Consider the following 25,338-nt stretch of genomic DNA (forward strand, 5'->3'; position numbering starts at 1 on the left):
ATAGTACCAGTCTATATAACACCTTGCCCTCATCTATAGTACCAGTCTGTTTTACATGGTGATAGGAGGGGGGGTGGAAGGTACTACTCAGTACACAGCGGGGGATGGAAGGTACTACTCAGTACACACCTGGGGGTGGAAGGTACTACTCAGTACACAGCGGGGGATGGAAGGTACTACTCAGTACACAGCGGGGGTGGAAGGTACTACTCAGCACACAGCGGGGGATGGAAGGTACTACTCAGTACACAGCGGGGGTGGAAGGTACTACTCAGTACACACCTGGGGGTGGAAGGTACTACTCAGTACACAGCGGGGGGTGGAAGGTACTACTCAGTACACACCTGGGGGTGGAAGGTACTACTCAGTACACAGCGGGGTGGAAGGTACTACTCAGCACACAGCGGGGGGTGGAAGGTACTACTCGGCACACAGCGGGGGGTGGAAGGTACTACTCAGTACACAGCGGGGGATTGAAGGTACTACTCAGTACACAGCTGCGGGTGGAAGGTACTACTCAGTACACAGCGGGGGTGGAAGGTACTACTCGGCACACAGCGGGGGTGGAAGGTACTACTCGGCACACAGCGGGGGTGGAAGGTACTACTCAGTACACAGCGGGGGATTGAAGGTACTACTCAGTACACAGCTGGGGGTGGAAGGTACTACTCAGTACACAGCGGGGGTGGAAGGTACTACTCGGCACACAGGGGGGTGGAAGGTACTACTCGGCACACAGCGGGGGTGGAAGGTACTACTCGGCACACAGCGGGGGTGGAAGGTACTACTCGGCACACAGCGGGGTGGAAGGTACTACTCGGCACACAGCGGGGGTGAAAGGTACTACTCGGCACACAGCTGGGGGTGGAAGGTACTACTCGGCACACAGCGGGGGGTGAAAGGTACTACTCGGCACACAACGGGGGTGGAAGGTACTACTCGGCAACAGCGGGGGTGGAAGGTACTACTCAGCACACAGCGGGGGTGGAAGGTACTACTCAGCACACAGCGGGGGTGGAAGGTACTACTCAGCACACAGCGGGGGTGGAAGGTACTACTCAGCACACAGCGGGGGTGGAAGGTACTACTCAGCACACAGCGGGGGATGGAAGGTACTACTCAGTACACAGCGGGGGGTGGAAGGTACTACTCAGCACACAGCGGGGGGTGGAAGGTACTACTCAGCACACAGCGGGGGGTGGAAGGTACTACTCAGCACACAGCGGGGGATGGAAGGTACTACTCAGCACACAGCGGGGGGGTGGAAGGTACTACTCAGCACACAGCGGGGGTGGAAGGTACTACTCGGCACACAGCGGGGGTGGAAGGTACTACTCAGCACACAGCGGGGGGGGTGGAAGGTACTACTCAGCACACAGCGGGGGTGGAAGGTACTACTCGGCACACAGCGGGCGGTGAAAGGTACTACTCAGCACACAGCGGGGGGTGGAAGGTACTACTCAGCACACAGTGGGGGTGGAAGGTACTACTCAGCACACAGCTGGGGGTGGAAGGTACTACTCAGCACACAGCGGGCGGTGAAAGGTACTACTCGGCACACAGCGGGGGTGAAAGGTACTACTCAGCACACAGTGGGGGGTGGAAGGTACTACTCAGCACACAGCGGGCGGTGAAAGGTACTACTCAGCACACAGCGGGGGTGGAAGGTACTACTCAGCACACAGTGGGGGTGGAAGGTACTACTCAGCACACAGTTCCCCTCGCGCCCTCAACTTTTTGAGATAAATTGAGTTTCCTTGTAGGCCTCTTTAGCAGGGAAGCTGTACAGCCTGTTGCCTGTTTCTGAGTATTTTTTAAAGAATGAGAAGCAAAGTTTTCTGTGTTCTGCTTTTCATTAAATCATGCAGAGCTGTTCTTTATATAGCCAAAAATGCATGTGTTCATTTGGGCTGAATATTATATATAGGCTGTAGTATACCAAATGTATATTAGTTATGAAAATATACAGAATATTATATATAGGCTATAGTATACCAAATTTATATTAGTTATGAAAATATACAGAATATTATATATAGGCTATAGTATACCGAATTAATCAGGATGTCTTGCTCCCAGACAGACTAAACAACTTCTTTGCTCGCTTTGATACAGTCACAGACATATTCAATCAATCCTTATCCCAGTCTGCAGTTGTCACCGAAAGCACTCACAAACTTCTACAGATGCACAATCGAGAGCATCCAGCTGAAAAGGTGGCGCAGGGAATTTAAAAATATTCTTTAGAAATATTTACCTTTCACACATTAACAAGTCCATTACTCAAATGAAAGATAAACATCTTGTTTATCTACCCATCATGTCAGATTTTTTAAATGTTCTACAGCGAAAACACAACATATATTTATGTTAGACCACCACCAAACCAAAGGAAAACGCAGCCATTTTTTCCAGCAAAAGATAAAATCACAAAAGCAGGATTGGAGATAAAAATGAATCACTAACCTTTTGAAAATCTTCATCAGATGACACTCATATGACATGTTACACAGTACATTTATGTTTTGTTCGATAATATGCATTTTATATCCACAAATCTCGGTTTACATTGACGCCATGTTCAGAAATTACTTCAAAATATCCGGGAATTATAGGAAGCTACGCCAGATAACAGAAATACTCATCATAAACTTTGACTAAAGATACATGTTCTACGTATAATTAAAGATACACTGGTTCTTAATGCAACCGCGGTGTCAGATCTTTTAAAAACGTTACGGAAAAAGCCTACCATGCAATAATCTGAGACGGCGCTCAGACGTCACAGTATTTCTCCGCCATGTTGGAGTCAACAGAAATACAAAATTACAACATAAATATTCCCTGACCTTTGATGATCTTTCATCAGAATGTAGTGCAAGGAGTCCTAGTTCCACAATAAATCGTTGTTTTGTTCCATAATGTCCAGTACTAGTGTCCAAGTAGCTGCATTTGCTATCACTTTCAGCTCACGTGCCCAAAAACTGACTGCTGGTCCAAGATAACTCGCACGAAAACTTCCAAAAGATATATTCCAGGTTGAATAAACTAGTCAAACTAAGTAGAGAATCAATCTTCAGGATGTTATTATCATATATATCCAATAACGTTCCAACCGGATCATTCGTTTTCATCTGGAGCCGATTGGAACAGCGGTAGCACCCACAGAGAAATGCGCCACAGGAAAATGGCAGTCTGTCGGGACACTGACTATTTCCCCTCCCATTCGGTCAAAGTTCACACCAAATGCTCCATTCCACTTTCTACTGAATGAGGACATCTAGTGGAAGGCGTAGGAAGTGCTAACAGATCCATATCTTGTTGGGAAAGGAGGGGGCGATGACGTCAAATTTGTCCCAACTTTCAGAATTTCACTCCTTGTTTGGAACATTGACTGCCCTCTGAGTTCTGTTATACTCACAGACATCATTCAAACAGTTTTAGAAACTTCAGAGTGTTTTCTATCCAATACTAATAATAATATGCATATATTAGCAATCTAGGACAGAGTTTGATGCAGGTCACTATGGGCACGCAATTCATACAAAGTGAAAATACTGCCCCTATCCTCAACAAGTTTTAAACAGCCACCACTAACATTGAGTGGCTGCTGCCAACATACTGACTCAACTCCAGCCACTTTAATAATGGAAATTGATGTAAAAAATGTAATGGGAATTGATGTAAAAATTGATGTAAAAATGTATCATTAGCCACTTTAAACAATGCCACTTAATATAATGTTTACATACCCTACATTACTCATCTTATATGTATATACTGTACTCTATACCATCTACTGCACCTTGCAATCTTTATGTAATACATGTATCACTAGCCACTTTAAACTATGCCACTTTGTTTACATACCCTACATTACTCATCTCATATGTATATACTGTACTCGATACCATCTACTGAATCTTGCCTATGCCGTTTCTGTACCATCACTCATTCATATATCTGTACATATTCTTCATCCCTTTACACTTGTGTGTATAAGGTATTAGTTGTGGTACTGTTAGCTAGATTACTCGTTGGTTATTACTGCATTGTCGGAACTCAAAGCACAAGCATTTCGCTACACTCACATTAACAACTGCTTAACCATGTGACAAATAACATTTGATTTGAATTAATATACTAAAATTTGACTGGATTTATATCAGTTATGAAAATAGTTCAATCGAGGACAGGCTTAATTGAATGACAGAGACAGAATATAATAAGGAATTTTATTGAATTAGTTTTGGGTAGGCCTCATCTCCCAGGAATGCTCCTCAGAGCCAGATGCTGACGACACGTTGCCTATTTGCCACTCTCCCATTGTTGACATAAATATATATATTTAATTTTTTTTAATTTTACCTTTATTTAACCAGGCAAGTCAGTTAAGAACATATTCTTATTTTCAATGACGGCCTGGGAACAGTGGGTTAACTGCCTGTTCAGGGGCAGAACGACAGATTTGTACTCTTGTCATATATATGCATGAGAGATTCACAAGACTATAACATTGGAATGTTGCAAAGTGCTGCCCTACCCTGACTGGCAAGGACACTCAGGTGAAGCCATTGAATTACAAGAAAATAAAGCTATTTAGCTTTTGAACCTGTTTTAAAATGCTTTAGGTCTATATGTTTACCCTATATATTTGGGTCTATCCTTTCTTCGGGTATGAGACATCCAAACATTGTTTAAAACTCTGGCGTGCTATCACAATAACTATTCACTTTACTGTCATTCTGTAAATCATTCTCTGAATCAGCTTGTTGAAACAGGGCTCAAGTTCAATGTCTAATTTCACAGATAAATTGTTATTATTAATAGGAAAACAACACTGACATTATTAATACAAGGAACTAAAAGTGTTTTATGTCACGCCAGTTTTGACAAGTAAAATGTTATTACATTTTTTAATTTGCCATGACAGCCAAAAGACAGATCTAGTTTCAGGAAGTTAACTGTAAAACTCTAAGGAAGACTGTTTTATTAACTTGAGATTCTCACCAAGACAGTCAGACAAACTAAAGAAGCGTCACCTCCAAACCACTCTTCTCTTCTCCTTCCTCCTTCAAACCACTCTTCTCTTCTCCTTCCTCCTCCAAACCACTCTTCTCTTCTCCTTCCTCCTCCAAACCACTCTTCTCTCCTCCTTCCTCCTCCAAACCACTCTTCTCTTCTCCTTCCTCCTTCAAACCACTCTTCTCTTCTCCTTCCTCCTCCAAACCACTCTTCTCTCCTCCTTCCTCCTCCAAACCACTCTTCTCTCCTTCCTTCCTCCTCCAAACCACTCTTCTCTTCTCCTTCCTCCTTCAAACCACTCTTCTCTTCTCCTTCCTCCTCCAAACCACTCTTCTCTCCTCCTTCCTCCTCCAAACCACTCTTCTCTCCTCCTTTCCTCCTCCAAACCACTCTTCTCTTCTCCTTCCTCCTCCAAACCACTCTTCTCTCCTCCTTCCTCCTCCAAACCACTCTTCTCTTCTCCTTCCTCCTCCAAACCACTCTTCTCTCCTTCCTCCTCCAAACCACTCTTCTCTTCTCCTTCCTCCTCCAAACCACTTCCTCCTCTCTTCTCCTTCCTCCTCCAAACCACTCTTCTCTTCTCCTTCCTCCTCCAAACCACTCTTCTCTCCTCCTTCCTCCTCCAAACCACTCCTTCAAACCACTCTTCTCTCCTTCCTCCTCCAAACCACTCTTCTCTTCTCCTTCCTCCTTCAAACCACTCTTCTCTTCTCCTTCCTCCTCCAAACCACTCTTCTCTTCTCCTTCCTCCTCCAAACCACTCTTCTCTTCTCCTTCCTCCTTCCAAACCACTCTTCTCTCCTCCTTCCTCCTCCAAACCACTCTTCTCTTCTCCTTCCTCCTCCAAACCACTCTTTCCTCTTCTCCTTCCTCCTTCAAACCACTCTTCCTCTTCTCCTTCCTCCTCCAAACCACTCTTCTCTTCTCCTTCCTCCTTCAAACCACTCTTCTCTTCTCCTTCCTCCTCCAAACCTTCTCTTCTCCTTCCTCCTCCAAACCACTCTTCTCTCCTCCTTCCTCCTCCAAACCACTCTTCTCTTCTCCTTCCTCCTCCAAACCACTCTTCTCTCCTCCTTCCTCCTTCAAACCACTCCTTCCTCCTCCTCCTTCCTCCTTCAAACCACTCCTTCCTCCTCCAAACCACTCTTCCTCCTCTCCTTCAAACCACTCTTCTCTTCTCCTTCCTCCTCCAAACCACTCTTCCTCCTCCTCCTTCAAACCACTGTTCTCTCCTCCTTCCTCCTCCAAACCACTCTCTTCTCCTCCTCCAAACCACTCCTTCCTCCTCCAAACCACTCCTTCCTCCTTCCTCCAAACCACCTCTCTTCTCCTCCTCTCTTCTCTCCTCCTTCCTCCTTCAAACCACTCTTTTCTCTCCTCCTTCCTCCTCCCTTCAAACCACTCTTCTCTCCTCCTTCCTCCTCCTCCAAACCACTCTTCTCTTCCTCCTTCCTCCTCCTCCAAACCACTCTTCTCTCCTCCTTCCTCCTCCTTCAAACCACTCTTCTCTCCTCCTTCCTCCTCCCTTCAAACCACTCTTCTCTCCTCCTTCCTCCTCCCTTCAAACCACTCTTCTCCTCCTCCTTCCTCCTTCAAACCACTCTTATCTCCTCCTTCCTCCTCCCTTCAAACCACTCTTCTCTCCTCCTTCCTCCTCCCTTCAAACCACTCTTTCTCCTCCTTCCTCCTCCCTTCAAACCACTCTTCTCTCCTCCTTCCTCCTCCTCCAAACCACTCTTCTCTTCTCCTTCCTCCTCCAAACCACTCTTCTCTTCTCCTTCCTCCTCCAAACCACTCTTCTCTCCTCCTTCCTCCTCCTCCAAACCACTTCCTCTTCTCTTCTCCTTCCTCCTCCAAACCACTCTTCTCTTCTCCTTCCTCCTCCAAACCACTCTTCTCTCCTCCTTCCTCCTCCAAACCACTCTTCTCTTCTCCTTCCTCCTCCAAACCACTCTTCTCTTCTCCTTCCTCCTTCAAACCACTCTTCTCTTCTCCTTCCTCCTCCAAACCACTCTTCTCTTCTCCTTCCTCCTCCAAACCACTCTTCTCTTCTCCTTCCTCCTTCAAACCACTCTTCTCTCTCCTTCCTCCTCCAAACCACTCTTTCTTCTCTTCTCCTTCCTCCTCCAAACCACTCTTCTCTTCTCCTTCCTCCTTCAAACCACTCTTCTCTCCTCCTTCCTCCTCCAAACCACTCTTCTCTTCTCCTTCCTCCTTCAAACCACTCTTCTCTTCTCCTTCCTCCTCCAAACCACTCTTCTCTTCTCCTTCCTCCTTCAAACCACTCTTCTCTTCTCCTTCCTCCTCCAAACCACTCTTCTCTCCTCCTTCCTCCTTCAAACCACTGTTCCCTCCTCCTTCCTCCTTCAAACCACTCCTCTCCTCCTTCCTCCTCCCTTCAAACCACTCTTCTCTCCTCCTTCCTCCTCCCTTCAAACCACTGTTCTCTCCTCCTTCCTCCTCCAAACCACTCTTCTCTCCTCCAAACCACTCTTCTCTCCTCCTTCCTCCTCCTCCAAACCACCCTTCTCTCCTCCTTCGTCCTCCTTTCAAACCACTCTTCTCTCCTCCTTCCTCCTCCTTCAAACCACTCTTCTCTCCTCCTTCCTCCTCCCCTCCAAACCACTCTTCTCTCCTCCTTCCTCCTCCCTCCAAACCACTCTTCTCTCCTCCTTCCTCCTCCCTTCAAACCACTCTTCTCTCCTCCTTCCCCCTTCAAACCACTCTTCTCTCCTCCTTCCTCCTCCCTTCAAACCACTCTTCTCTCCTCCTTCCTCCTCCAATCCACTCTTATCTCCTCCTTCCTCCTCCCTTCAAACCACTCTTCTCTCCTCCTTCCTCCTCCCTTCAAACCACTCTTCTCTCCTCCTTCCTCCTCCCTTCAAACCACTCTTCTCTCCTCCTTCCTCCTCCCTTCAAACCACTCTTCTCTCCTCCTTCCTCCTCCAAACCACTCTTCTCTCCTCCTTCCACCTCATCTCTTTTGGTGACCTCACAGTGGAACTACCTCATCTCTTTTGGTGACCTCACAGTGGAACCACCTCATCTCTTTTGGTGACCTCACAGTGGAACCACCTCATCTCTTTTGGTGACCTCACAGTGGAACCACCTCATCTCTTTTGGTGACCTCACAGTGGAACCACCTCTCATCTCTTTTGGTGACCTCACAGTGGAACCACCTCATCTCTTTTGGTGACCTCACAGTGGAACCACCTCTCTTTTGGTGACCTCACAGTGGAACCACCTCTCTTTTGGTGACCTCACAGTGGAACCACCTCATCTCTTTTGGTGACCTTACAGTGGAACCACCTCATCTCTCTTTGGTGACCTCACAGTGGAACTGTCAAGTATACTCCCTCTCCGGCCTCTAGGTCATCAGGCTGCTGATTATCCTCACACCTGTCACCATCGTAATTAGTAATTGCGCCTCATGACACTCACCTGACTCCATCACCTCCTTGATTATCTTTCCTACAGTGGCTTACGAAATTATTCACCCCCTTAGCATTTTTCCTATTTCATTGCCTTACGGCCTGGAATTAAGATGGATTTTGGGGATTTGTATCATTTGATTGACACAGTATGCTTACCACTTTGAAGATGCAAGATAAGTTTTCTTGTGAAACAAACAAGAAATAAGACCAAAAAAATGCATAACTATTCACCCCCCAAAGTCAGTTGTTTGTAGAGCCACCTTTCACAGCAATTACAGCTGCACATCTCTTGGGGTATGTCTCTATAAGCTTAGCACATCTTGCCACTGAGATTGTTGTCCATTCTTCAAGGCAAAACTGCTCCAGCTCCTTCAAGTAGGATGGGTTCCGCTGGTGTAGAGCAATCTTTAAGTCATACCACAGATTCTCACTTGGATTGAAGTCTGGGATTTGACTAGGCCACAACATTTAAATGTTTCCCCTTAAACCACTTGAGTCTTGCTTTAGCAGTACTGTATGCTTAGGGTCATTGTCCTGCTGGAAGGTGAACCTCCGTCCCAGTCTCAAATCTCTGGAAGACTGAAACAGGTTTCCCTCAATAATTTCCCTGTATTTAACACCATCCATCATTCCTTCAATTCTGACCAGTTTCTCAGTCCCTTCTTCCATGTGTTTGGGGAGTCTCCCACTTCTTCCATGTGTTTGGGGAGTCTCCCACTTCTTCTGGTCCTTCTGTAGCTCAGTTGGTAGAGCATGGCGCTTGTAACGCCAGGGTAGTGAGTTCGATTCCCGGGACCACCCATACGTAGAATGTATGCACACATGACTGTAAGTCGCTTTGGATAAAAGCGTCTGTTAAATGGCATATTTTATTTTATTTTTTTATTTTTTTTCCATGTGTTTGGGAGTCTCCCACTTCTTCCATGTGTTTGGGGAGTCTCCCACTTCTTCCATGTTTGGGGAGTCTCCACTTCTTTGGGGAGTCTCCCACTTCTTCCATGTGTTTGGGGAGTCTCCCACTTCTTCCATGTGTTTGGGGAGTCTCCCACTTCTTCCATGTGTTTGGGGAGTCTCCCACTTCTTCCATGTGTTTTGGGAGTCTCCCAAGTATCTTTTGGCCAACACCAAACGCGTTTGCTTATTATTGTCTTTAATTAAGGATTGGCTTTTTTCTGGCCACTTCCGTGTACAGATCCAATCTCTGCTGTGGAGCTTTTCAGCTCCTTCAGGGTTATCTTTGGTCTCTTTGTTGCCTCTCTGATTAATGCCCTCCTTGCCTGGTCCATGAGTTTTGGTGGGCGGCCCTCTCTTGGGAGGTTTGTTGTGGTGCCATATTCTTTCCATTATTTAATAATGGATGTAATGGTGCTCCGTGGGATGTTCAAAGTTTCAGATACTTCTTTATAACCCAACCCTGATCTGTACTTCTGCACAACTGTGTCCCTGACCTGTTTGGGGAGCTCCTTGGTCTTCATGGTGCCACTTGCTTTGTGGTGTTGAAGACTCTGGGGCCTTTCAGAACAGGTGTATATACAGTTGAAGTCGGAAGTTTACATACACTTAGGATGGAATCATTAAAACACGTTTTTCAACCACTCCACACATTTCTTGTTAAACAAACTATAGTTTTGTCAAGTCGGTTAGACATCTACTTTGTGCATGACACAAGTAATTTTTCCAACAGTTGTTTACAGACAAATTATTTCACTTGTAATTCACTGTTTCACAATTCCAGATGGTCAGGAGTTTACATACACTAAGTTGACTGTGCCTTTAAACAGCTTGGAAAATTCCAGAAAATTATGTCATGGCTTTAGAAGCTTCTGATAGGCTAATTGACATCATTTGAGTCAATTGGGGGTGTACCTGTGGATGTATTTCAAGGCCTACCTTCAAACTCAGTGCCTCTTTGCTTGACATCACGGGAAAATCTAAATAGATCAGCCAAGACCTCAGAAAATAAATTGTAGACCTCCACAAGTCTGGTTCATCCTTGGGAGTAAATTCCAAAAGCCTGAAGGTACCACGTTCATCTGTACAAACAATAGTACGCAGTATAAACACCATGCAGCCGTCATACCGCTCAGGAAGGAGATGCGTTCTGTCTCCTAGAGATTAACGTTCTTTGGTGCGAAAAGTGCAAATCAACCCCAGAACAACAGTAAAGGACCTTGTGAAGATGCTGGAGGAAACAGGTACAAAAGTATCTATATCCACAGTAAAAACGAGTCCTATATCGACATAACCTGAAATACCACTCAGCAAGGAAGAAGCCACTGCTCCAAAACCACCATGTAAAAGCCAGACTACGGTTTGCAACTGCACATGGGGACAAAGATCATACTTTTTGGAGAAATGTTGTCTGGTCTGATGTGTTTGGAGGAAAAGGCGGAGGCTTGCAAGTCGAAGAGCACGGTCCAAACTGTGAAGCATGGGGTGGCAGCATCATGTTGTGGGGGTGCTTTGTTGCAGGAGGGACCGGTGCACTTTACAAAATAGATGCCATCATGATTTTATGTGGATCTATTGAAGCAACATCTCAAGGCATCAGTCAGGAAGTTAAAGCTTGGCCGCATATGGGTCTTCCAAATGGACAATGACCCCAAGCATACTTCCAAAGTTGTGGCCAAATGGCTTAAGGACAACAAAGTCAAGGTATTGGAGTGGCCATCACAAAGCCCTGACCTCAATCTTATAGACAATTTGTGGGCAGAACTGAAAAAGCGTGTGCGAGCAAGAAGGCCTACAAACCTGACTCAGTTACACCAGCGCTGTCAGGAGTGGGCCAATTTTCACCCAACTTTTGGAAGGCTACCCTAAACATTTGACCCAAGTTCAACAATTTAAAGGCAATGCTACCAAATACAAATTGAATGTATGTAAACTTCGGACCCAGTGGGAATGTGATGAAAGAAATAAAAGCTGAAATAAATCATTCTCTACTATTATTCTGACATTTCACATTCTTAAAATATAAGATATATAATATCGTCCCACCTCGACAACAGCCAGTGAAAATGGGCGCCAAATTCAAAACAACAGAAATCCCATAATTAAAATCCCCCCCCAAAATGTTTTACATAAATTTACATAAAAGTATGATAGACCATTTAAACTTCTTGTAAAACGAACCACTGTCCGATTTCAAAAAGGCTTTACGGCGAAAGCACACCATGCGATTATGTTAGGTCAGTGCCTAGCCACGGAAAAACCATACAGCCATTTTCCAACCAAGGAGAGGTGTCACAAAAGTCAGAAATAGCGTTAAAATGAATCACTTACCTTTGATGATCTACATCTGGTGGCACTCGCAGGTCTCCATGTTAGACAATAAATGTTTGTTTTGTTCGATAATGTCCTCTTTATGTCCAAAAAGTTCAGTAATCCAAAGGCACAAAGCTCTCAACATCCAGACAAAAAGTCAAAAAGTACAATAAAAGTTTGTGGAAACATGTCAAACGATGTTTAGAATCTTCCGGTTGTTTTTGTCATAAATAATCAATAATATGTCTGGAAATTTCCACTGGCTGTATCTCCCTCATTTTTCAAAGTACAAGCCTGAAACAATGCCTAAAGACTGGCCACATGTAGAGGAAGCCATCATGAACTGGGTCCTAAGTCTTTGTGTGGTGGATAGGCTTTCAATGAAAAACAGCCTTTCCAAATAATGGTACTTCCTGGATGGAGTTTCCTCAGGTTATCACCTGCCATATCAGTTCTGTTATACTCAGACATTATTTTAACAGTTTTGGAAACTTTGGAGTGTTCCAAATCTACCAATCCAAATCTACCAATTATATGCAATTATATGCATATCCTAGCTTCTGGGCCTGAGTAGCAGGCAGTTTAATTTGGGCACGCTTTTCATCCAAAATTCCGAATGCTGCCCCTACCCTATTGAAGTTGAATGCCAGGAATTGTGAACCACTGAGTTTAAATGTGTTTGCCTAAAGTGTATGTAAACTTCTGACGTCAACTGTATTACTGAGATCATGTGACAGATCATGTGACACTTAGATTGCACACAGGTGGACTTTATTTCACTAATTATGTGTCTTCTGAAGGTAATTGGTTGTATCAGATCTTATTTAAAGGCTTCACAGCAAAGGGGTGAATACATATGTACCCACCATTTTTCTGTTGCTTATTGTTTTTACATTTCACTTCACCAATCTGACTATTTTGTGTATGTTCATTACATGAAATCCCAAAAATAGTTCATTAGTAAAATCTATTTAAATTCCAGGTTGTAATGCAACAAAATAGGAAAAATGCCAAGGGGGGTGAATACTTTTGCAAGACGCTGTGTATCTGTCACTCTACTTCGTTCCTCAGGTGTTATTGACTCTGTTTTCATGTTGGTGTGTTTTGTGTTTGTGTTTGTGTTCATTGTTTTGATTATTTATTAAAACACTCACTCCCCTGTACCTGCTTACCGACTCTCGGCGCACTCATTACAAGAATACTATGTTATTAACTTAAGAATACTATGTTATTAACTTAAGAATACTATGTTATTAACTCAAGAATACTATGTTATTAACTCAAGAATACTATGTTATTAACTCAAGAATACTATGTTATTAACTCAAGAATACTATGTTATTAACTCAAGAATACTATGTTATTAACTTAAGAATACTATGTTATTAACTTAAGAATACTATGTTATTAACTTAAGAATACTATGTTATTAACTTAAAAATACTATGTTATTAACTTAAGAATACTATGTTATTAACTTAAGAATACTATGTTATTAACTTAAGAATACTATGTTATTAACTTAAGAATACTATGTTATTAACTTAAGAATACTATGTTATTAACTAATAATACTATGTTATTAACTCAAGAATACTATGTTATTAACTCAAGAATACTATGTTATTAACTCAAGAATACTATGTTATTAACTCAAGAATACTATGTTATTAACTTAAGAATACTATGTTATTAACTCAAGAATACTATGTTATTAACTCAAGAATACTATGTTATTAACTCAAGAATACTATGTTATTAACTCAAGAATACTATGTTATTAACTCAAGAATACTATGTTATTAACTCAAGAATACTATGTTATTAACTCAAGAATACTATGTTATTAACTCAAGAATACTATGTTATTAACTCAAGAATACTATGTTATTAACTCAAGAATACTATGTTATTAACTCAAGAATACTATGTTATTAACTTAAGAATACTATGTTATTAACTCAAGAATACTATGTTATTAACTCAAGAATACTATGTTATTAACTCAAGAATACTATGTTATTAACTCAAGAATACTATGTTATTAACTCAAGAATACTATGTTATTAACTTAAGATTCTCAGCAAGACCAGATAGACCAACAATACATTGCACAAGAAGAAGAGTAAAGACTATTTTAAGAGAGAGCAGATAATTCATGCAAATGTATGCTGCTATTGAACAATAACTAGGCCCATTTGATTACCTTTGAAATGATCTTCTTTGAACTGCCGGATCGTTATAAATGGCTTGGAAGGATGGAATTGATTGTCCAGCATATTGTAAGTCGTTCATATGCTAATAATCCACACTGCTACCCAGCATTCATTATTCTTAGAGGAACAGAACAAGCAATGGAAGATGAATTGATGAAATATCCTGGTGCATGATAGGATCGACATTTTATTATTATTATTATTATTTATTATTTAAATTACAATTACAGCCTCAAGTCTTTTTGGGTATGACAAGCTTGGCACACCTGTATTTGGGGAGTTTCTCCCATTCTTCTTTGCAGATCCTCTCAAGCTCTGTCAGGTTGGATGGGGAGCGTTTGCTGCACAGCTATTTTCAGGTCACTCCAGAGATGTTGGATCGGGTTCAAGTCCGGGCTCTGGCTGGGCCACTCAAGGACATTCAGAGACTTGTTCGAACCCACTCTTGCGTTGTCTTGGCTGTGTGCTCAGGGTCGTTGTCCTGTTGGAAGGTGAACCGTCACCTCAGTCTGAGGTTTTGAGCGCTCTGGAGCAGGTTTTCATTACGGATCTCTCTGTACTTTACTTTACTCTGTTCATCTTTGCCTCGATCCTGACTAGTCTCCCAGTTCCCGCCGCTGAAAAACATCCCCACAGCATGATGCTGCCACCACCATGCTTCACAGTAGGGACGGTGCCAGGTTTCCTCCAGACATGATGCTGCCACCACCATGCTTCACAGTAGGGACGGTGCCAGGTTTCCTCCAGACATGATGCTGCCACCACCGTGCTTCACCGTAAGGATGGTGCCAGGTTTCCTCCAGACATGATGCTGCCACCACCATGCTTCACAGTAGGGACGGTGCCAGGTTTCCTCCAGACATGATGCTGCCACCACCGTGCTTCACCGTAAGGATGGTGCCAGGTTTCCTCCAGACATGATGCTGCCACCACCATGCTTCACAGTAGGGACGGTGCCAGGTTTCCTCCAGACATGATGCTGCCACCACCATGCTTCACAGTAGGGACGGTGCCAGGTTTCCTCCAGACATGATGCTGCCACCACCGTGCTTCACCGTAAGGATGGTGCCAGGTTTCCTCCAGACATGATGCTGCCACCACCATGCTTCACAGTAGGGACGGTGCCAGGTTTCCTCCAGACATGATGCTGCCACCACCATGCTTCACAGTAGGGACGGTGCCAGGTTTCCTCCAGACATGATGCTGCCACCACCATGCTTCACAGTAGGGACGGTGCCAGGTTTCCTCCAGACTTGATGTTTGACATTCAGGCCACAAAGTTCAATCTTTGTTTCATCAGACCAGATAATCTTGTTTCTCATGGTCTGAAAGTCTATAGGTGCCTTTTGGCAAACTCCACGTGGCTTTTACTGAGGAGTGGCTTCCGTCTGGCTTTCTGTCTGGCCACTGTACCATGAAGGCCTGATTGATGGGTTACTGTAGAGATGGTTCTTCTTCTGGAAGGTTCTCCCATCTTCACAGAATAACTTTGGATCTCTGTCAGAGTGACCATTGGGTTCTTGGTCACCTCCCTGACCAAGGTCCTTCTTCCCTGATTGCTCAGTTTGGCCGGCCGGCCAGCTCTATGAAGAGTCTTGGAGGTTCCAAACTTCTTCCATTTAAGATTAATGGAGGCCACTGTTATTGGGGACCTTCAATGCTGCAGAAATATTTTGGTAGCCTTCACCCAGATCTGTGTCTCGACACAATCCTGTCTCTGAGCTCTACGAACAATTCCTTCGACCTCATGGCTTGGTTTTTGGTCTGACATGCACTGTCAACTGTGGGACCTAATATAGATATGTAGACAGGTGTGTGCCTTTCCAAATCATGTGCAATCAACTGAACTTGCCACAGGTGGACTCCAATCAAGTTGGAGAAACATCAAGGATGATCAATGGAAACAGGATCCACATGAGCTCAATTTCAAGTCTCAAGTCTCATAGGTCTGAATACTTATGTAAATAACGTGTTTTTTATTTGTGGAAAGGAATACTTTCCAAATGCATTATTATTATAGTTATAGTTTTTATTTTTATTATAGTTTTTCATGAGTTTTTACACTAGCCAATTTGTTTACGTTGTGGCTACAGAATCTAGTGGAAACCCAAACTCAAGGACAAAAACGTATTTGAACAATATACATTTGACTTTATTTACAAACACAATTAGGGATTTCCATTCTTCGAAGCTGGGCACAGACCTTTTGTATTTCGCTCAGCTTTTTTTTGTTTGTTTTATAGTGAATGGTTGGTGTTAATGTCTGGAGTAAAAACTAGATCAAACTGAAATAGATTCTTTAAAAGGAAAATACATTTGTAGAACTAGATAGATAGATAGATAGATAGATAGATAGATAGATAGATAGATAGATAGATAGATAGATAGATAGATAGATAGATAGATAGATAGATAGGCTGGTTTTAGCCTTCAGCCTTTATATAATTATATGAACTAATTCATGTAAAAAAACATTTATTATGAATTCATTATAAACTGTAAGGGAGTGCTTAACCCGGCACCAGGGAAGTCTGGGTAATCATTATTCATAAAACCACCGGAAACCAGAACAACAAAACCCGTGGCGCACCGGAGAAAATGTGCACTTATACAATAAACAATTCCGCACAAAAGACATGGGGGGAACAAAGGGTTAATGAGGGAATGGAGACCAAAACAAAAGGAAAATGAAAAGTGGATCGATGATGGCCTATAGACAGGCGACGCCGACCGAACAAGGAGAGGAACCGACTTCGGCGGAAGTTGTGACATAAACACATTTCTTTCAGGCCTTAACTGAACCAATAATATTCTGCCATACGAACAATACAATGTTTGTAGCCTGGTGATTTAATGATTTAACGTGATTTAATGATTTAACGTGATTTAATGATTTAACATGATTTAATGATTTAACATGATTTAATATGATTTAATGATTTAACATGATTTAATGATTTAACATGATTTAATGATTTAACATGATTCAATGATTTAACATGATTTAATATGATTTAATGATTTAACATGATTCAATGATTTAACATGATTTAATGATTTAACATGATTTAATTATTTAATGTGATTTAATGAAAAGCAGTAAAACGTTTAATAACAGACTCATGAACACAATCAGGAAACAGGAAACAGGAAACAGGAAACCGTTGTTTCACATATTTTGTTGTTATTATTATACCCCCTCTTTCTCCCAAATACGATTTTGTCTCATCACCGCTACAGAATCGGGCGAGGTGAAGTTCAAGAGCCATGCGTCCTCAGAAACACAACGGTCACGGTCACGGCCGGCTGTGACACAGCCTGGGATCGAACCCGAGGCTGTAGTGGCGCCTCAGCACTGCAATGTAGTGCGTCACTCGGGACGCCCCTGCTTCACGTTCTTGAATAACCGATTCATGAACACAATCATGCAATAGGCTACAGCTGGCTTCACAAATCCCTGGTTCTTCACAGCTTCACTGGTTCTTCACAGCTTCACTGGTTCTTCACAGCTTCACTGGTTCTTCACAGCTTCGCCAGTTCTTCACAGCTTCACTGGTTCTTCACAGCTTCACTGGTTCTTCACAGCTTCACTGGTTCTTCACAGCTTCACTGGTTCTTCAGCTTCACTGGCTTCACAGCTTCAGTTCTTCACAGCTGCCCCAGTTCTTCCCAGCTGCCCCAGTTCTTCCCAGCTGCCCTTCACCGGTTCTTCACAGCTTCACTGGTTCTTCAGCTGCCCCAGCTTCGCCGGTTCTTCACAGCTTCACAGTTCTTCACAGCTGCCGGTTCCCCAGTTCTTCCCAGCTGCCCCAGTTCTTCCCAGCTGCCCCAGTTCTTCCCAGCTGCCCCAGTTCTTCCCAGCTGCCCAGTTCTTCCCAGCTGCCCCAGTTCTTCCCAGCTGCCCCAGTTCTTCCCAGCTGCCCCAGTTCTTCCCAGCTGCCCCAGTTCTTACTTCACAGTTTCCCAGAGAAAGTGTAAAACAAATCAAAATATATTTTAGATTTTTCAAAGTAGCCACCCTTTGCCTTGAAAACAACCTTGCACACACTTGGCATTCTCTGAACTAGCATCATTAGGGATGCTTTTCCAAGGAGTTCCCACATTGTTGGCTGCTCTTCCTTCAGTCTGCGGTCCAACTCATCCCAAACCATCTCAATTGGGTTGAGGTCGGGTGATTGTGGAAGCCAGATCATCTGATGCAGCACTCCATCACTATCATTCTTGGTCAAAATATAGCCCTATAGCCTGGAGTTATGTGGTCATTGTCCTGTTGAAAAACAAATGATAGTCCCACTAAGCGCAAACCAGAAGGGATGGCATATCGCTGCAGAATACTGTGGTAGCCATGCTGGTGAAGTGTGCCTTGAATTCTAAATAAATCACCAGAAAAGCACCCTCACACCACCACACCTCCTCCATACTTCACTGTGGAAACCACACCATGCGAAGATCATCCATTCACCTACTCTGCGTCTCACAAAGACACAGAGGTTGGAACAAAAAAAATCTCAAATTTGGACTCATCAGACCAAAGAACGTATTTCCACCGGTCTAATGTCCATTGCTCGTGTTTCTTGGCACAAACAAGTATCTTCTTTTCATTGGTGTCCTTCAGTAGTGGTTTCTTTTCAGAAATTCGACCATGAAGGCCTGATTCACAGTCTCCTCTGAACAGTTGATGTTGAGATGTGTCTGTTGGAGTTATCCAACTGGCCCCTCCGGCGCGACGTTACCTGAACGCCCATCTGCGGCCCACTTATCGTTAGCTGTCTTATCGGCTGCTATCTGAATAGGTCTATCATAAAATGTTCTTGGGTCACTATAACTATATCTATTTTGCCAATAGGATTGGCCCCCTCTACCACACGGAACCCCACTAATCTACCAATGGAAACGCTTGAGGTGGCTAAAAACAGACCTCCATCCTATGCTAGCTTGCTACCGATGGCCCGGCTTGCTGACCCCAACCAACCTCACTACTCACTGGACCCTTATGATCACTCGGCTAAGCATGCCTATCCTTAATGGCAATATGCCTTGTCCATTGCTGTTCTGGTTAGTGTTTATTGGCTTATTTCACTGTAGAGCCTCTAGCCCTGCTCATTATACCTTATCCAACCTTTCAGTTCCACCACCCACACATGCGATGACATCACCTGGTTTCAATGATGATTCTAGAGACAATATCTCTCTCATCATCACTCAATGCCTAGGTTTATCTCCACTGTATTCACATCCTACCATACCGTTGTCTGTACATTATACCTTGAAGCTATTTTATCACCCCCAGAAACCTCCTTTTACTCTCTGTTCCGGACATTCTAGATGACCAATTCTCACAGCTTTTAGCCGTACACTTATCCTACTCCTCCAAAAACTCTGAAATCTCCATCCCTAACTACAACATCAAACAATTTGAACTTCTACTTTTAAAAATCCACCTCTAAAAACAAGTCTCTCACCGTTGCCACCTGCTATAGACCACCCTCTGCCCCCAGCTGTGCTCTGGACACAATATGTGAACTGATTGCCCCACATCTATCAGAGCTCGTGCTGCTAGGCGACCTAAACTGGAACATGCTTAACACCCCAGCCATCCTACAATCTAAACTTGATGCCCTAAATCTCACACAAATTATCAATGAACCTACCAGGTACCGCCACAAAGCCGTAAACACGGGCACCCTCATAGATATCATCCTAACCAACCTGCCCTCTAAATAGACCTCTGCTGTCTTCAACCAAGATCTCAGCAATCACTGCCTCATTGCCTGCATCCGTAATGGGTCAGCGGTCAAACGACCTCCACTCATCACTGTCAAACGCTCCCTGAAACACTTCAGCGAGCAGGCCTTTCTAATCGACCTGGCCGGGTATCCTGGAAGGATATTGATCTCATCCCGTCAGTAGAAGATGCATGGTTCTTTTTTTTTTAAATGCCTTCCTCATCATCTTAAATAAACATGCCCCATTCAAGAAATGTAGAACCAGGAACAGATATAGCCCTTGGTTCTCCCCAGACCTGACTGCCCAGATATAGGCCTTGGTAACTGCTTTGTTTTATCTTGGCCAGGTCACAGTTGTAAATGAGAACTTGTTCTCAACTTGCCTACCTGGTTAAATAAAGGTGAAATTAAAATTTTAAAATTAAAAACTTGAACACTGGGAATCATTTTTTGGCTGCAGTCTGAGGTGCAGTTAAATCTAATGACCTCTGACCTCCTCTGAGGTAACTCTGGGTCTTCCTTTCCTGTGGCGGTCTTCACAAGAGCCTGTTTCATCATAGCGATTGATGGTTTTTGCCACTGAACATGAAGAAACGTTCAAAGTTCTTAATTTTTTTCCCCGCATTGACTGTCCTTCATGTTTCTCGTTGCTTATTTGAGCTTTTCTTGCCATAATATGGCATGAAATTGGTTTCAGAGAATGGCAAGAGTGTGCAAAGCTCTCATCAAGGCAAAGGGTGGCTACTTTGAAGAATATAAAATAATGTACAATAAATGTTGATTTGTTTAACACTTTTATGGTTACTACATGATTCCATATGTGTCATGTCATAGTTGTGATGTTCACTATTGTTCTACAACGTAGAACATAGTAATAATAAAGAAAACCCTAAGAAATAGTACTGTATGCTGGCGCCAGGAAGTGTCAGGGGTTAAGGGTCAGACATAGGATCTGGGAACCCTACTCGGTCAGATCCTGTATTAATGTGTACTTACTTTAATGACTAAACATGTTGGGTGATTCTTCTTGAAAACATTCATTCCTCTTGTCAGGACTGAGCCTGGTGGAGAGTTACCCACGAACCCGAAGAGAGGGGCTTCGACTACGTACGCCTGGCCTCCATCGCTGCAGGTGAGTCTGGTAACAGGATAGATGACCTGACTGTCTCTGCCCTGGGAGTAGGTAGAGGGGGTAGGTAGAGGGGGTAGGTAGAGGGGGTAGGTAGAAGGGCAGAACGAGTGTTTGGAGGTAGGTAGAGGGGGTAGGTAGAAGGGCAGAATGAGTGTTTGGAGGTAGGTAGAGGGGGTAGGTAGAAGGGCAGAATGAGTGTTTGGAGGTAGGTAGAGGGGGTAGGTAGAAGGGCAGAATGAGTGTTTGGAGGTAGGTAGAGGGGCAGAACGTGTGTCTGGGGACAGCTATAGAGGGGCAGAATGTGTGTTTGTGTGCAGCTATAGAGGGGTAGAATGTGTGTTCGTGTGCAGCTATAGAGGAGCAGAATGTGTGTTTGGGGGCAGCTATAGAGGGGCAGAATGTGTGTTTGTGTGCAGCTATAGAGGGGCAGAATGTGTGTTTGTGTGCAGCTATAGAGGGGTAGAATGTGTGTTCGTGTGCAGCTATAGAGGAGCAGAATGTGTGTTTGGGGGGCAGCTATAGAGGGGCAGAATGTGTGTCTGGGGACAGCTATAGAGGGGCAGAATGTGTGTCTGGGGACAGCTATAGAGGGGCAGAATGTGTGTTTGTGTGCAGCTATAGAGGGGCAGAATGTGTGTTTGTGTGCAGCTATAGAGGGGTAGAATGTGTGTTCGTGTGCAGCTATAGAGGAGCAGAATGTGTGTTTGGGGGGCAGCTATAGAGGGGCAGAATGTGTGTCTGGGGACAGCTATAGAGGGGCAGAATGTGTGTTTGTGTGCAGCTATAGAGGGGCAGAATGTGTGTTTGGGGGCAGCTATAGAGGGGCAGAATGTGTGTTTGGGGGGCAGCTATAGAGGGGCAGAATGTGTGTTTGTGTGCAGCTATAGAGGGGCAGAATGTGTGTCTGGGGACAGCTATAGAGGGGCAGAATGTGTGTTTGTGTGCAGCTATAGAGGGGCAGAATGTGTGTTTGGGGGCAGCTATAGAGGGGCAGAATGTGTGTCTGGGGACAGCTATAGAGGGGCAGAACGTGTGTCTGGGGGCAGCTATAGAGGGGCAGAATGTGTGTCTGGGGACAGCTATAGAGGGGCAGAACGTGTGTCTGGGGGCAGCTATAGAGGGGCAGAATGTGTGTCTGGGGACAGCTATAGAGGGGCAGAATGTGTGTTTGTGTGCAGCTATAGAGGAGCAGAATGTGTGTTTGGGGGGCAGCTATAGAGGGGCAACTATAGAAGCAGCTGCCTGCTGGAGGGGTACCTGGGGTCAGTTATAGGGAGGCAGAATGTGCTGTTTGCCCTCAGGGTAAAAAATAACTATCACCTATTTACATTAAATAGCAGCTCAGAGAGCCCATCTCAGATTGTCTATGGGGAGCAGCAGAAGGGAACATGGCCAAGATGTTCAAATGTTCATAGATGACCAGCAGGGTCAGATAATAATAATCACAGTAGTTATCGAGGGTGCAGCAAGTCAGCACCTCAGGAGTAAATGTCAGTTGGCTTTTCATAGCCGGTCATTCAGAGTATCTGTACCGCTCCTGCTGTCTCTAGAGAGTTGAAAACAGCAGGTCTGGGACAAGGTAGCAGGTCTGGGACAGGTAGCAGGTCTGGGACAGGTACCATGTCCGGTTAACAGGTCCGGGTTCCATAGTCGCAGGCAGAACAGTTGAAACTGGATCAGCAGCATGGCCAGGTGGACTGGGGACAGCAAGGAGTCATCATGTCAGGTCGTCCTGGGACATGGTCCTAGGGCCCAGGCCAGTTGAAACTGGAGCAGCAGCATGGCCAGGTGGACTGGGGACAGCAAGGAATCATCATGTCAGGTCGTCCTGGGACATGGTCCTAGGGCCCAGGCCAGTTGAAACTGGAGCAGCAGCATGGCCAGGTGGACTGGGGACAGCAAGGAATCATCATTTCAGGTAGTCCTGAGGCATGGTCCTAGGGCTCAGGTCCTCCGGGAGAGAGAAAGAAAGAGAGAAAGAGAGAATTAGAGAGAGCATACTTAAATTCACACAGGACACCGGATAGGACAGGAGAAGTACTCCAGATATAACAAACTGACCCTAGCCCCCCGACACATAAACTACTGCAGCATAAATACTGGAGGCTGAGACAGGAGGGGTCAGGAGACACAGGAGAAACTGATTTTAAAGCTAGCAGCCATCCCCCACAGAAACTGCCAGACAAAGTTTAATATCACAATGACTTTGTAAAGGCTAAACAAATATGGGATCAAATTGGATAAATCTGTTATGTAAAGATTGTCACTAGAGGAAAGACTCTTAATGTTATCACCCATTTATATTCTGTCAAATATGTAAGAGCATACATGTATATAGTGAGAAGGAAACATTCCCCCCTCCTTCAAACCAGTAGTGAAATTGTAACGTAACTTCACCCCCCAGCTTGACATGTCAAGTTTCAAGTTTCAGCTCGTGGCTGGGGTGGGTGGGATTTGTGATGATGCCATGGGCCTTCCTCAGGCACCGTTTCCAGTAGATTTCCTGGGTGGGTGGGATTTGTGATAATGCCGTGGGCCATCCTCAGGCACCATTTCCAGTAGATTTCCTGGGTGGGAGCACTGGGCCGTCTTCCTCTGGTATTCCGTCCTCTGCTTCCTGAAGTCAGCAATCAACACCTTTGTTTTGCTGATGTTGTGGGTGGGGTTGTTGTCATGACACCACAATTCCAGTTCACTTACCTCCTCCTGAGGCTGCATTCAAATGTAGCTGGGGATTTTAACAAGGGTAATCTGAAAACAAGACTCCCTAAATTCTATCAGCATATCGATTGTGCAACCAGGGCTGGTAAAACCCTGGATCATTGTTATTCTAACCTCTGTGACGCATATAAGGCCCTTCCCCTCCCTCCTTTCGGAAAAGCTGACCACGACTCATTTTGTTGCTCCCAGCCTATAGACAGAGACTAAAACAGGAAGCTCCCGCGCTCAGGTCTGTTCAACTATTAAAACATTCCCAAAACAGAAACCGTGGATTGATGGCAGCATTCGCGCGAAACTGAAAGCGCAAACCACTGCTTTTAACCAGGGCAAGGTGACCGGAAACATGACCGAATACAAACAGTGTTGCTATTCCTCCGCAAGGCAATCAAACAGGCTAAGCGTCAGTATAGAGACAAAGTAGAGTCGCAATTCAACAGCTCAGACACAAGATGCAGGGTCTACAGTCAATTACGGATTACAAAAATAAAACCAGCCCAGTCGCGGACCAGGATGTCTTGCTCCCAGGCAGTCTAAATAACTTCTTTGCTCGATTTGAGGACAATACAGTGCCACTGACACTGCCCCTACCAAAACTTGCGGACTCTCCTGCAGCAGACGTGAGTGAAACATTTAAACGTGTTAACCCTCGCAAGGCTGCAGGCCCAGACGGTATCCCCAGCCACGTCCTCAGAGCATGCGCAGACCAGCTGGCTGGTGTGTTTACGGACATATTCAATCAATCCCTATCCCAGTCTGCTGTCCCCACATGCTTCAAAAGGGTCACCATTGTTCCTGTTCAATCCATTGCTGGCAAAAGGAAGCAGATGTGTTCTCATCGAACCAATCCTGATATTTCCAACCTATGTAGCCAATGGAGTGGGCCGCTGCCTTAAAGAGCACTGAGCTAATAGATGCCCACTTCTGATCAATGGGGTTCTCTGAGCTCAGAAGAGGCTCAATCTCCCTCAGTCTTTCAGCGAGAGAGCGATGAACTCATCCCTTACTGCAATCAGAGGCCAGTGTTTGGAGCGTGGGGGCATCTATGAAGCTTTATATTTGTTCTCCTGCTGGAACAAGGTGTTAGTATCAATGAGATCGTACTCAGCACATAGAGTTAGCAGTTAGTATGCCGTTCTCATTGACCTGGCCAACACCATGCCTACCCAGCACTCTGACTCCATATCCTGTAATTCTGTCCCACCCTAGCGTTGAAGTCACCCAGCACTCCGACTCCATATCCTGTTATTCTGTCCCACCCTAGCGTTGAAGTCACCCAGCACTCTGACTCCATATCCTGTTATTCTGTCCCACCCTAGCGTTGAAGTCACCCAGCACTCTGACTCCATATCCTGTTATTCTGTCCCACCCTAGCGTTGAAGTCACCCAGAACGCTGACTCCATATCCTGTTATTCTGTCCCACCCTAGCGTTGAAGTCACCCAGCACTCTGACTCCATATCCTGTTATTCTGTCCCACCCTAGCGTTGAAGTCACCCAGCACTCTGACTCCATATCCTGTTATTCTGTCCCACCCTAGCTGAAGTCACCCAGCACTCTGACTCCATATCATGTTATTCTGTTAGCGTTGAAGTCACCCAGCACTCTGACTCCATATCCTGTTATTCTGTCCCACCCTAGCGTTGAAGTCACCCAGCACTCTGACTCCATATCCTGTTATTCTGTCCCACCCTAGCGTTGAAGTCACCCAGCACTCCGACTCCATATCCTGTTATTCTGTCCCACCCTAGCGTTGAAGTCACCCAGCACGCTGACTCCATATCCTGTTATTCTGTCCCACCCTAGCGTTGAAGTCACCCAGCA

General features: G+C 44.6%; 1 pseudogene; it reads left to right on the plus strand.

The window, feature by feature from the left end:
• The window catches only part of LOC127921362 (GDNF family receptor alpha-4-like), a 40,843-nt pseudogene that overhangs the window by 3,859 nt on the left and 11,646 nt on the right, over positions 1-25,338 (plus strand).

This window comes from Oncorhynchus keta, unplaced genomic scaffold (genome assembly GCF_023373465.1).
Source record: "Oncorhynchus keta strain PuntledgeMale-10-30-2019 unplaced genomic scaffold, Oket_V2 Un_contig_22099_pilon_pilon, whole genome shotgun sequence".
Classification (NCBI taxonomy): Eukaryota; Metazoa; Chordata; class Actinopteri; order Salmoniformes; family Salmonidae; genus Oncorhynchus; species Oncorhynchus keta.